Source organism: Rhagoletis zephyria, unplaced genomic scaffold (assembly GCF_001687245.7).
Source record: "Rhagoletis zephyria isolate East Lansing unplaced genomic scaffold, Rhagoletis_zephyria_1.1 Rzeph_scaffold_05416, whole genome shotgun sequence".
In the NCBI taxonomy this organism is placed as follows: Eukaryota; Metazoa; Arthropoda; class Insecta; order Diptera; family Tephritidae; genus Rhagoletis; species Rhagoletis zephyria.
Window position 1 is genome coordinate 16,029 of NW_016162499.1, and position 13,581 is coordinate 29,609.

Sequence of the window (13,581 nt, forward strand, 5' to 3'; positions counted from 1 at the left end):
CAGCTTTTTCAGCCGAGTAAATTAATTGAATAAACGAATATTTACCTACTTCTTTCATTAATAAATCGCAACAAGATTGCTCATTCTTAAATTTAATGAAATTGTTGATTCAAATTAATGTTGATAAAAATGCAACCGTGTGCCACAATCCTGCTTGCAAATTCTNCTATTCTACGCTGGTAATAAAAAGTTTAGGAGTGTTCGCTATGCAACTGCCAGTAATAATTAGCTAGTAACAAAATTCAGAGAATAAGGTACCTTACTCTCCCAAAGAGAGAAACTTACTAGGTTTTGCGCGAACAGGAATTAGCAAACATTTGCAAGCTTCACTGCCAGCTGGCGTCCACGGTTGCATTTCGACCATAATAGCTCTGATCCAATACTTTTCGTGAAAAATCCTGTAAAACTGTCAAAGAGCAAAATTACTCTCTGAAGTGAGCGTAAAAAGTGAGTAACAACAAAAAGTACGGGAACAAAAAAACAATTTTTCCTGGAAAAACGTCAACCAGTGATTGCTTGACACTTTTCATGGTTTTACCAGAAGAAAAGGTTCGGGTAAAATCTTGCAACTTAATTCTCTACACAACTCTCCAAAAGTTGCTCTCATTTACAGGATTTTGGAGTACGGGAACATTTTTCCTGCAACTTCCTGCAAGTTCGTGTAAAATCCTGTAAGTTCATGGAGTACTGGATCAGAGCTAATAATTTTTGTAATTATTTCAGGTAGAAACCAAAACAGGACCTATACGTATATTTCTTCTTATTCTGACTTTCTTCAACATACGATTCAATTTCTTTGTGGAAGTCACTGTCGGATTTCCTATACCGACAGTGGTTCGAGTGCGTTCCGATTACAGCTTTTTCAGCCGAGTAAATTAATTGAATAAACGAATATTTACCTACTTCTTTCATTAATAAATCGCAACAAGATTGCTCATTCTTAAATTTAATGAAATTGTTGATTCAAATTAATGTTGATAAAAATGCAACCGTGTGCCACAATCCTGCTTGCAAATTCTTACTGGCAAAATTTTTCCCATTATTTTATTCCAAATTGTGGGAGATGCTTGAACCAATCTGCTTGAGGAATCCAGCCACTATGTGGTACGAATTATTTTCTTTGCTTTTAAAAAGTTCTTCTAATGTGTTATTTTCGTTCAGCCCCAGATATTGGATCCTTTTTGCATCGTGTTTAGCGCATTTAAATATTATGTGTTCTGGAGTGACTGGAACATTACAAAGCTCGCAGTTTTCATCCTCTGTAACTTTGAAAGTCGCTAATGTATTATTGCAGAAAGCATGTTCGGTTAAAACTCTGTTAAGCTGTTTGATTTCAAGTGCGTTTAATTTGAAATTGTCTTCGAACCATGGTTTATTTTTAATGATTTGAAAGATTTTTCCATAGTTTTTGACTTTTTGTGTGATTTTTTGTTGATACGCGATTTGCCATTATTGCGTTATNGAATGCAGCTTTTTAAGCCGAGTAAATTAATTGAATAAACGAATATTTACCTACTTCTTTCATTAATAAATCGCAACAAGATTGCTCATTCTTAAATTTAATGAAATTGTTGATTCAAATTAATGTTGATAAAAATGCAACCGTGTGCCACAATCCTGCTTGCAAATTCTTACTGGCAAAATTTTTCCCATTATTTTATTCCAAATTGTGGGAGATGCTTGAACCAATCTGCTTGAGGAATCCAGCCACTATGTGGTACGAATTATTTTCTTTGCTTTTAAAAAGTTCTTCTAATGTGTTATTTTCGTTCAGCCCCAGATATTGGATCCTTTTTGCATCGTGTTTAGCGCATTTAAATATTATGTGTTCTGGAGTGACTGGAACATTACAAAGCTCGCAGTTTTCATCCTCTGTAACTTTGAAAGTCGCTAATGTATTATTGCAGAAAGCATGTTCGGTTAAAACTCTGTTAAGCTGTTTGATTTCAAGTGCGTTTAATTTGAAATTGTCTTCGAACCATGGTTTATTTTTAATGATTTGAAAGATTTTTCCATAGTTTTTGACTTTTTGTGTGATTTTTTGTTGATACGCGATTTGCCATTATTGCGTTATCAAACTGTGGATGTAGTTTACCGGTCCTGGATTGTCCAGCACACCTGCAGTAATTATCCCGAATTCTCTGCATTTTTCGCCCCTGCATCTACTTGCTCATTGAAGCTAATCACCCCTATCCCAGTAGATAATTTCAGGAGTAAAAAGCCCTTCCAGAAGGCCCTCCTGGGAGTCAAGAGGGCTTCCACTTAACATTCCCTCTTCCTTTCTTTTTTGTATGGAGTGGGACAAATTGAAGGGCTTCTGCTTCCGCTACCCATAAAAGGGCTTCCACAAGTGCTTTTGTAGGACGCACCACTGAAGGCCTTCTTATTTCGCTACCTACAGAAGGGCTTCCAGATGGGCGTTTGGAAGACGTACTTCAGAAGGCCTTTTGAAGCAGTTCTTCTAAAAGTGCTGCTTTAGTTAAAAAAAAAATACATACTTCTGTAAGGTTTCGAACCAGTTTTATTGCAACTCGAAATGTACTTCACATTCGTTTGTAACGCTAAGGCTTATTAGCTAAAAAGTATTAACTCATACAAAGAAATTCATTTAATATAAAAAATTTGGGTATTGCAATTAGGTATCGTTGAATTCATTGAGATCAAAAAAGTAAAAATCAACGCTTATAAAAGTAAATATTAGAATTACTTAGGAAATTAAAGGTCAATTAAATACTTTGCTTCTTAAGCAAATGAGTTGCTTTATATTGTCGACTTTTGCTTAATTTAAATCCGCTTTTCCTTTCGGATCGATATTGCTCCCGCATTGTCACGTCTTCGGCAGCGTCTGAAATATTGAGAAGGAAAAAAATCATTTTAAAACCTTAACTACGCTAAAAATAAGGATTAACGTAANAGCTCCCGCATTGTCACGTCTTCGGCAGCGTCTGAAATATTGAGAAGGAAAAAATCATTTTAAAACCTTAACTACGCTAAAAATAAGGATTAACGTAATCTGTTACTACGTTTATCGCACGCATTATTTGCAAAATGGTAAACTTTGGTATAAACGCTGAGTTAATTTTTTATTTGCAAATAACTAAATCACGCAAATAAGTATTGATTAGTGGTGCTATTTGCATATAAGCGGAAGACACTGCCATTCTTAGGTTAATTTTGTTTTTCGATGGGCATCTTATTGCCTTTTTATAATCAAGACATTGCCATTTTTAACTTTATTTTCCTATTCGATGGTCATATTATTGCCTTTTTATAATCAGACAATATTAAAAAAGAATTTTTCACCATCGAATGAACAGTGAGTTAGGTATTTGCAAATTATTTTTAATTGCAAATAGCTTACGTATAAACGTAGTATGTATGTACTTACTAAAAAATATATTGTTAAGCTCAGCTAAGTTACGGAAAGCCTTTTTCCCCTGCATGCCATCATAATTAAAAGATTTTATTATCTCGGGCCCCAGGAGGCTCGACAAATTTCGCTTCAAACCGCCTTTTTTCATCATCCTATAAGATACATGTAGTAGTAAATATTCATGATACATTTCCTCGCCTACAATACCTTTTAAAACGACTAAGCCCGAATAAAGGGCAAATTGCCGGAACTCTCCATCAACAAATTTCATTTAGCGATCGCGGTTTCCTTTGAAATTCCCTGGGGATGAAGGGAGCAAGTGAAATCAACTTAGTTGACATAAAATTTGTGTCGTTAGTCCCAATTTTTTTTAACGGTTTTTAACTTTGCGAACTGCTTTTATAGAGCGGAATATCATCTACTCCTATATCAAAAGTTATTGAATTTTCTTCTGGCAGAAACTCATGTGGAATTTTTTCTAGTTGCTTCAAACAACCTATATGGCAATAGCTTCCCGGTGACACTGTCCTAAAAAAACACTTTCTGAGCAATTTTTATTTTTTAAAAGTGTTTTTATGTGGGTAGGGACTGCCAAACTCTCACAGAGCTTAAAATTTTGAGCAATGCATTTGCACTTGCGCATGTCGGATTGTACTGATTGCACCATTTAATTAATTTACCGCTATGGCAATGGATTCACAAAAGTATGCGGAGCTGTCGGGCATAGTAACCATGGGCGCATCTATGTCAGCTTCTGGTTGAATTGTTGAACCACAAGCCAGAACTCCTCCTATGCCTAAAGCTCTGGTTCTCAATCCAGTTAATGCAATAACAGCTTCTTCCAAGCCATTGAAAACATGCACTTTGTTAGGTCCACCACCTGTTGCGCTTGCTTTTGCTTTCGGCCGCGCTTAGGGATTATAACCAGTGTTGCCAAGTTTTGCATTTGAAAAAGCACCGAAACCCAAGAAAAATCGCGTTTTTTCTCGAAAAGTTTTTTATTGGAGGATTTAGTGGACTCTATATTCATACAAAATTTTATTGTAGGTATGCTGATTCAAAGTAAGAAAAATTAATGTTTTTTGCTTGGAGGTCGAATTTATTCTGTTTTCTATAAATTCAAATATTTTCGTCCGAATGACGCGACGTAAACACTTCAATTATTATTTTCCAATTTTCAGCTGTGCCCAGCTTTGCCGTTTCGCTTAGATTTGCGCTGTTTGAATATAAATTTTTCTTCGTTTTGCTTAATTTTTTTTAAATTCCTATCAAACGAAAGTAACAACAAAAAATGAAGTTTCATGAACTATGTGGAAGTATAAATATACACTGTAGTCTCTTAACATCAGGTGAACTAAAGGAACGTAAAGAACTTTTCTCTCCGACCGCTTCACACCTGAAACATAACACAATTGTATTTCCCTTTTTAAAGTGTCTTATTTGAACACGTTCACCGACGCATAGTGGAAAAAATCTTTTTGTGTAAAAAAAGCTGCCTACTCGATTACTCCTTTTTAAAAATGTTCGCTTTTCATTTTACTGTTAGGAGATGCTAGTGCTTTTTTAATATTCGTAAAAAATATAACAAATTCAGACCAAACTAAAGGTCAAAGGATCGATTTCACGTTCCAGAAAAATTGACGTTTTTGCAGGCAATGGCAAATTACTGTATGTAATTCTGGCATGAATGAAAGTGCTGCCACATATTTTTTTGACAAACATATGCTCTTTCGCTTATGATTGTCATTGTGCCATTTCCATTTTTGTAAAGCTCCTTACGAAGCTTCTAATTGCTGTAAATTTAACTTTTTTGATTAAGATTTATAGTTTTGGTGTCTTCAAACTAAATAAAAAAGCACTAACAAACGCACCAAGCACCAAACTCAAAAATTTTCGCGTTTTGAATTAAGAAAATCACTAAATTTAGTGCGAAAAGCATTAAGTTGGCAACAGTGATTATAACCCTTACTAAGTAGAATTCTCCTTTCTGTGTTGCGGGGAAGAGGGGCTTCCGCATGTCAAAGGTATACAATATTTCTTGTGCATATCACATCGAAATTTGCAAAAAAGTGCGTAGTGCAAACCGAATTTATTAATAATTTGAAACATTTATTTTAACTCAAGATTTAATCCTTTGATTACACGTGTATGTTAAAGTTTTTGGATTCGGGTTATGGTGCATTTACATGGTATGAATGTGTTCATAAGCCGTATGAATTTTCCTATAAAAGAAGCACCAACTCTATGAAGAAATGAATGAAAGCGATATATATTTAACAATTTTGACTTACATACTTGGCAAGTATCAAGGCGAATTTATAAGGTGGTGTTACTAGCTCAGCTGATTTTGTGTAGTGTTTCGCCGCACGGCTTCTGATATCAAATTGAAAAATTTTGTTTGAATTTCTACACACACTCTTACAGATTTTGACAGTTTATGCCGCCAAAGCAAAAACAAAATACATGTAAATTTTTGTTTTTGTACTCCTGCTATCACCTTACATTAATTCGCCTTGGCAAGTATTTTTTTGTACACAACAAACAAAAAAATTTCATTTTGTGCTAACTTCGAAACTATGTAGAAGCTTATTTTTTTATGTGCTTTAAAAAGGACCTACTGCCAATAAAGCCTTGCGGTTTGCCATATTTTCAAATCTGTAATGCTTCCATTCAAACATCTTTGTGGATAAATAGCTTTTTGTTCAGAAATTGCTTGTTTACGATTTTTGTCTTTCATATTAAAAACGTTTGGCATAAGTTGAAATCATAGGGATGCCGTTTTCTTTCGTTTATCAATGGATTTTATACTTGAAAAGGAACCACAATATGTATGCAGAACTTTTAAATATCGTCATTTTAAGAACAAAACCGCGCATCAAGAAAATATAAAACCTTGTATGTGAGGTTGCCTAAATTTTACAGGATATTTAAGTATAAATGGTTAAGGGCTTGATGATAGGAGCTTCCGGTGAGCAAATATCTTTTTTGGCACAAATGTCAGTTACGAGGTTTTGCAGAACCACGATACGCGCTTTTGTACTTTAAACAACGATATACATATTGGCGCTTACACAATATGTTAGTGTTTGGCCTAGCTTCTCCTCCGATACTCCGAACGGCAATTGTATTTTTATGAGAAGCTGTTTCCATGACAGAATACACTCGGAGGTTTACTATACCCAGCAGAGGGGCGACCGCTATTAGAAAAAAACTTTTTTGGTTTTTATATTTTGATGTTGGTGGGAAACTCGGCTTGAACTCAGGCGCTGCGTAATGGTAGCGCTCACTGCTAATAACTACTCTACAGCAGCCGTGGCTACTTTTACATATATTGCTGGTATATTCAAAATACTATCCCAAACATCGGAGTGTATATATATAATATAAAAAAGAATGAGAGGTACTATAAGAAAATGTACCCAAAATTCAGGAGCAAGTGCAAGCATAAGACCATAAAATGTTTGTTTGTTTCGTTGATTCACCTAACCTTTTANAAAAAATGTTCATTGAAAATAACTCACATATATAAATTAAAAAATATAACTTAAGCGGTTACAGCGCAAAACAAAAGGAAGAGTTAGAAAAAATAGCAATGCGGAAGGAAACATAAGACCATAAAATGTTTGTTTGTTTCGTTGATTCACCTAACCTTTTAAGATATGACACTCCATTCTTTGCATAAGTTTGCAAATATGCACTTATTGTTCTACAATGGCAAACATTTTCGTAGGATGTTTTTCTTTAATCTGGAATTGAAAATACATTACGATCATATTGTTCCGAAATAAGTGTGGTATCCCTGCATTTTGTAAAAGCCAAAAAGAACCATCAACTGTATGAAAAAATGAAAGGGAAAGGTATACATGCCTTCTATAATTTTGACTTATATGTATATTTGGCAAGTCTTTTTGTAAACAACAAAAAATACACATTTTCATTTCTTTACCAGCTTGGCCAATATAGGCTTATTTTTACTTAAATGTGATATAAAGCTCATTAAACTGTTGTGTGATGTCTTGTTATTATAGTGCTTTGTATTTTTATTGCCCACAATACGTGAGTTGCTTCTATTGAAAAAGATCTAGTACAAATAATCTTTTGTTTTGAAATTGTTTGTTTATTGTTTTTAATTTTTAAAATTCCTACTTTTGACATGTATGTGAATGGCGGAGTTGCCGATTTCCTCCTTTTCGGTGAGTTTTATATTAAAAAAGGCATCAAAACGGGGAAAACCGGGTACTGTTTAGTAAGTGGCCCACCTATTTCGGGGTATTGCGTCCAAAGGGGTGACCCGATCCAAAAAAAATTGCACACACTTGTAGCCAAGGGTCTACCCATTATTTTAACATCCACTATTGTAATTTTTGGTCACTAATTTATTTATAAATTGGGTTTGAAATATGCCCTTTTTTTGTAAAATTCGGAAATTAGCGTACATTTATCACTCCTATTTTCCTTAAAGCAGCCACTTCACCAATGCATTTTTATATTCCCCTTCACTTTAAACTTTATTCGACTTGTTACAACTTTCTTTATTACTTTAATTTTAACCTATCAATCACAATTTATTAAATAAAAACACCTTCAAAACCACGCGTCTGCCTTTGGTTGCATATGCAAATTAAATGGCGGCGTTTAGCTGTCAAACTGCTAAATATACAAGAAGGATGAGAGACAAAAGAAAATATGATATAACCCAGTCAGCCCCCTTTCTTTGGCAACACAGAAGAGAATTCTACGTAGTGAGGGTTATAATCCCTAAGTGCGGCCGAAGGCCGCCTACGCCGGAAGGTGTTCTCTGCAAAAGGTGTTCAGCCCCCTTTCTTTGGCAACACAGAAGAGAATTCTGCTTAGTGAGGGTTATAATCCCTAAGTGCGGCCGAACGCCGCCTACGCAGAAAGGTGTTCAGCCTCCTTTCTTTAGCCACACAGAAGAGAATTCTACGTAGTGAGGGTTATAATCCCTAAGTGCGGCCGAAGGCCGCCTACGCAGAAAGGTGTTCAGCCCCCTTTCTTTGGCAACACAGAAGAGAATTCTACGTAGTGAGGGTTATAATCCCTAAGTGCGGCCGAAGGCCGCCTACGCAGAAAGGTGTTCTCTGCAAAAGGTGTTCAGCCCCCTTTCTTTGGCAACACAGAAGAGAATTCTACGTAGTGAGGGTTATAATCGCCTAAGTGCGGCCGAAGGCCGCCTACGCAAAAAGAAGTTCTGCGATAAAATACTATCATATTACTATTACTACAACATTTCTATCTGTCGCGTTTTTCTTAATTTCACAATATTTTTAGTTAATTTTTTTTCCTTAATTTTTTGTTAGTTAATTTTTTTTTTTCAAATCGCCTGATAACCAACTTGGGATAATTTCTTGTATTTAAAAATCCCACGGTTTTCGTTAGTTGGGTTATATTCCACTTCAAACTGCTCAGTTTGCCTCGGAAAATGCCGTTTTTACCCCATTTTCAAACGGTTCCCTAGGGGTCTGTGGGAGGTCCCCAAGGGGGGGTGGGGCTTTTCGTAAAGTGGCGACTGTCCCCTTTCAAATGAGGGGGGTTTGGGGGCCACGCCCCCTCCCCCACCGCTCCCACCCCAAAAACGATGGGCCAATAACTAAACATTTCCCGAAAAACCCTCCTTGGTATCTCTGCATCTGTAAACTTTTTATGGGAAGATGTATGAAAATTCAACTTGCTATAATTTCATATGCTTAACATTATCACAACAGTATGTTTACAGTATCTCCCCATAATTTTTCATATGAAAAAATGCATCCCATTCGATATCATTGAATTCCTCATTAGAACGTGTAGTCCCTCTATTTTAGCATATCAACAGTTCATATGGCTTCATACCATGTAAATGCACCATTATGGGTTTGGACACCGAAAATCATTGTACAAATAACTAAACCGGACCCAAGTGTCTCGATAAGGGGCAACAAAGATTATTTTTTGCTCGCTTATATAAAACATTGGATAAAAATATACGTATATGCGAAAGGCAAATTCATCTGTTTAAATAAACACCACTAATATTTCCTGCAAACACATCCCATATAACGGTAATTTAGAGAAATACAAAATCTTCGATAAATCAGTAAATATTAAAGCTAATTTATTCAAAATTGATGCTTGCAACAATTCTTTACCAAGAAATACGTTTATGGTAAAATTTTGGAAAATGGGAGTGGCACCGCCCACTTATAATCACATATATGTATATTGGTAACAGTTCTACCAATTATGTACCAAACTCGATATTTTTATTGTTTATTATTGATTGATTTATTATTGAAATCGGACTAAAATTACGGCCGCTTTTCATATAACGGTAAATTTCAGAAATGCTTGAAACTGCGATATTTCGAAATTTAAGGACGCTAATTTACTCAAAATTGATACACCCTGGATTACCATGCCGCGGTAACCTTCGGAAAGGTGAAAAAACATTTATTTAATACTTGCGCCGTGTATATATGTTCGGCTCCGCCCGAACTTAGACTTTCTTACTTGTTCGTCTAAAAATAATTGCAAAAATCAATTTTGGTGAATTATCTTAGTAGTTCTAAAATATCGCAGTTTTCGTATTTCTGGAAATTACCGTTATATGGGAAGTGGGCGCGGTTATAGTCCGATTTCGCCCACTTTCAATACCAACCTACCTTGGATTAACGGAAACCTACATACCAAATTTCGTTGAGATATCTCAATTTTTGCTCGAGTTATCGTGTACACGGACGGACGGACAGACGGACAGCGGACGACAGACAGACATGGCTCAATCGATTTCTCTTTTCATTCTGATGATTTATGTATACATTTGTCTATATCTATCTCGATTCGTTTTGGCTGTTACAAACAACCGTTATGTGAACAAAATTAATATACCCTTGTGCACAAGTGCGCTCGGGTATAAAAATGTGGCAAACAAGGAGCCACCGTACCTCCCCATAATGATAGAATACCAGAAGGTGATTCAAGAGTGGAACAAAGTCACGGAAAAAACAGAAATGGTTATCAGTAGGATTGCGAAAGACATAGGTAGGAAGGTAGCAGAAATTAAAAGCTATTTGAACGACATAAGAGAAAAATTGAACATCGCAATGTTAAACACAGGCCATACAATAATAAGCAATTTCACTAATCATGAGCACGACAATATTACAGTACAACATACAAAGTCTTTGACATCAAGGCAATAAAGAGCTTTTAGAACTATATCTTGAGAACAACAAAATAGACATTGCATTACTGTACGAAACTTGGTTAAAAACAATTCTTGCACCAGTTTAAAAAATTACACATTTGCTCACAAAAGTCGACCCCATGGAGGGGTATGAATTCAAAAGAAGCATAAAATACTAGCGATACATATCTCAACGACGCTGGAAGCTATTGGCATTCAAACTTTAAATTGTCCAAAAATATCAACATCATTGTGATATATGCGCAACCTAATATTACATGCAGGGATTTTTCTAGCGAAATCGACAAAATCCTCATCTATGCCAACACTCTCAAACATGATGTGCTAGTAGCAGGTAACTTGAACGCCAAGTCAACAACATGGGGTTGTAACTTCAGCGATGCAAAGGGACAGAATTTAGAAACAATAATAATAAACAATAACTTTAGTTGCCTAAAAACAGGGTCATACACGTTTGAGGATGGTTCACATCAGAGTTCTGCACCAGAAATAACGCTATTCAACAGCAATACGCAACTCGTTAAATGGGTATGCAAAAACATCACATAACCGGCAGTAAACATTTTCCAGTAATAATACGCATAAATAACACATCGCCCAAAACTCAGGACATTAGAAGGAAGCTACATACACGTATATCAGAAGATTTATCTAAAACTGAATTAAGTGGCAATATTACAGAAATTACAGCAAAAATCAAAAATGTAATAAACAAAAAACTGTTAAAATAAGCAACAAATTCACGCCTAAGAAATAGTGTTCGGAAGCATCGGAGAAGCTAGTCAGGATTGGAAATGCTGCCAGACAGAAATACCTAAAGATACGCACAATAGAACTGTGAGGGGTAGAGGCAAGCCGAAGCAACATTAAGGCAACACATTAAGAAAAGGAAAAAAAGGTTTTCTGAATTAATTGAACAAATTTCTACGTCGACGACTGTAAACAAATTAAAAAGGTTTGAACAAGAAAAAAGAAGGGAAATACTTCCACTGATGATCAAAATGAGCAGTTTCTAGCTACCATAACAGGTGCTAGTTGCGCCAACCTTTCAAGCGCAGTCAGAGATGGAATAAATTTAGACGCACACTTAGTTAAATTTAATTTTTCCAATTTCCTAGACATTCTAGCCACAAGAAACCCCCAGTCAGCAGCAGGATACGATCAAATATCGTATAAAACAATCCAAGGTCTAACCACTGAACAAAAAGAAGGTATTTACAAGGAGCTTTGTAGGAATTTCGAAGAAGGATGTATACCTGAGGATTGGCGTACCATTAAAATTGTACCAATTCCAAAAAAAGGCAAAGACTTATCAGACATTACCAACTATAGAGCCATTAGCCTTCTTTCCAGGGTACGAAAATAAACTCTATTGTACGTTACCATTTCGTTTCGTTTATTACTTCAACAGTTCGGTACAATACGAAAACAAAACGGCTGAGTTCACTATGGCGATAGTACACTACAGTCAAGGCGAATTTATATAAGTTGGTGTTACTAGCTCAGCTGATTTTGTGTATGTGTTTCGCCGCACGGCTTCTGATATCAAATTGAAAAATTTTGTTTGAATTTCTACACACACTCTTACAGATTTGCAGTTTATGCCGCCAAAGCAAAAACAAAATACATGTAAATTTTTGTTTTTGTACTCCTGCTATCACCTTATATTAATTCGCCTTGACTACAGTAGTCTAGTAGTTACAGACGAAACAACAAACGAAATGAATCGTGCAGAGCAAAATATATGTATGTATGTACACATATGCAATAACTCAACACAAAACGAATGGCTGCAATGAATAAAAAAAATAAAAATGTTTCTTAATTGAATTGGATATGAAAATTTACAGAAAAAAATATTTTTCACGTAATTGAAACGTTTGCATACATATAAAACGTACCCTATGGTACAATTGCCACAAAAGAAAAGCAAACGTTTCTCGTTGGGGAAAATGATAGTGAATCGTACAATTCGTTTCTGACTATGTACAAAAATGTACAAAACCACAAATGATATGATGATCGATGAGCAAATGGGAATTGTTTTGTACAGTTTATTTTCGTACTCTGCTACTTTCCACGTTATTTAAGCTGACCGAAGCACTTATAAAAACCGAAATGGACAAACACATAGATAGACGCAGTCTGCTACCCAAAAGGACATATGCGTTCAGAAGGAATCACTCCAATGCAAATTGCATTAATGATCTCATTATAAGTGCTCTGAAGAAAAAGGGCCATCATGTGGCTGGAGCTGTACTCGACATCAACAAGAAATTGCACCAGTATCGCATCTTAAAGAAACACTGCTGAAAACAGAAATCGCGTAGACCTTCTTCAAAAATATAGTTAACAAGTAAGAAAGTCTAAGTTCGGGCGGAGCCGAACATTAAATACCCGGCGCAAGTATTAAATATATGTTTTCCACCTTTTCGAAAGCTACCGCTACATGCTAAGCCGGGGTGTATAAATTTTAAGTAAATTAGCGCCCTTAAATTTCGAAATATTGAAATTTCAAGCATTTCTGAAATTTACCGTTATATGAAAAGCGGCCGTAATTTTAGTCCGATTTCAACAATTTTCAACGGTTTGCTTTTATGTGGCAAGCACAATAACCACACCGAGTTTGGTACAAATTGGTAGACCGGTTAGCGAGATACATACATGTGATCATAAGTGGGCGGTGCCACACCCATTTTCCAAAATTTTATCACAAACGTATTTCTTGGTAAAGAATTGTTGCAAGCATTAATTTTCAATAAATTAGCTTTAATATTTACTGATTTATCGAAAATTTTGTATTTCTCTAAATAACCGTTATATGGATGTGGGCGTGGTTATTGTCCGATTTTAAAAATTTGATATGCTGTACCAAGGCCAACAACTGTGCCAAGTTTGGAAGAAATTGGTGCAGCGGTTACCAAGATATACACATGTAACCATAAGTGGGCGTGGCTACGCCCATTTTCCAAAAATTTATAATATTCTTATTTTTCGTCTAAAA

General features: G+C 35.6%; 2 long non-coding RNA genes across 2 annotated transcripts in view; both read right to left on the minus strand.

Annotated features, from left to right (window-relative positions):
• LOC108372070 (uncharacterized) overlaps window positions 1-7,719 on the minus strand; it is a 12,744-nt gene extending 5,025 nt beyond the window's left edge. The window contains exons 1-2 of the long non-coding RNA XR_001848809.1: window positions 7,607-7,719; window positions 633-639 (exon numbers count right to left, since the gene is read on the minus strand). This is a non-coding gene — a long non-coding RNA (uncharacterized LOC108372070). The remainder of the gene's footprint in view (window positions 1-632; window positions 640-7,606) is intronic.
• On the minus strand, window positions 2,686-3,661 carry LOC108372071 (uncharacterized). Its single transcript, XR_001848810.1, has 3 exons — window positions 3,581-3,661; window positions 3,389-3,525; window positions 2,686-2,845 (listed from the first exon to the last, which is right to left on the minus strand). It is a non-coding gene; the product is annotated as an uncharacterized LOC108372071 (long non-coding RNA).
• Window positions 7,720-13,581: the final 5,862 nt, after the last annotated feature.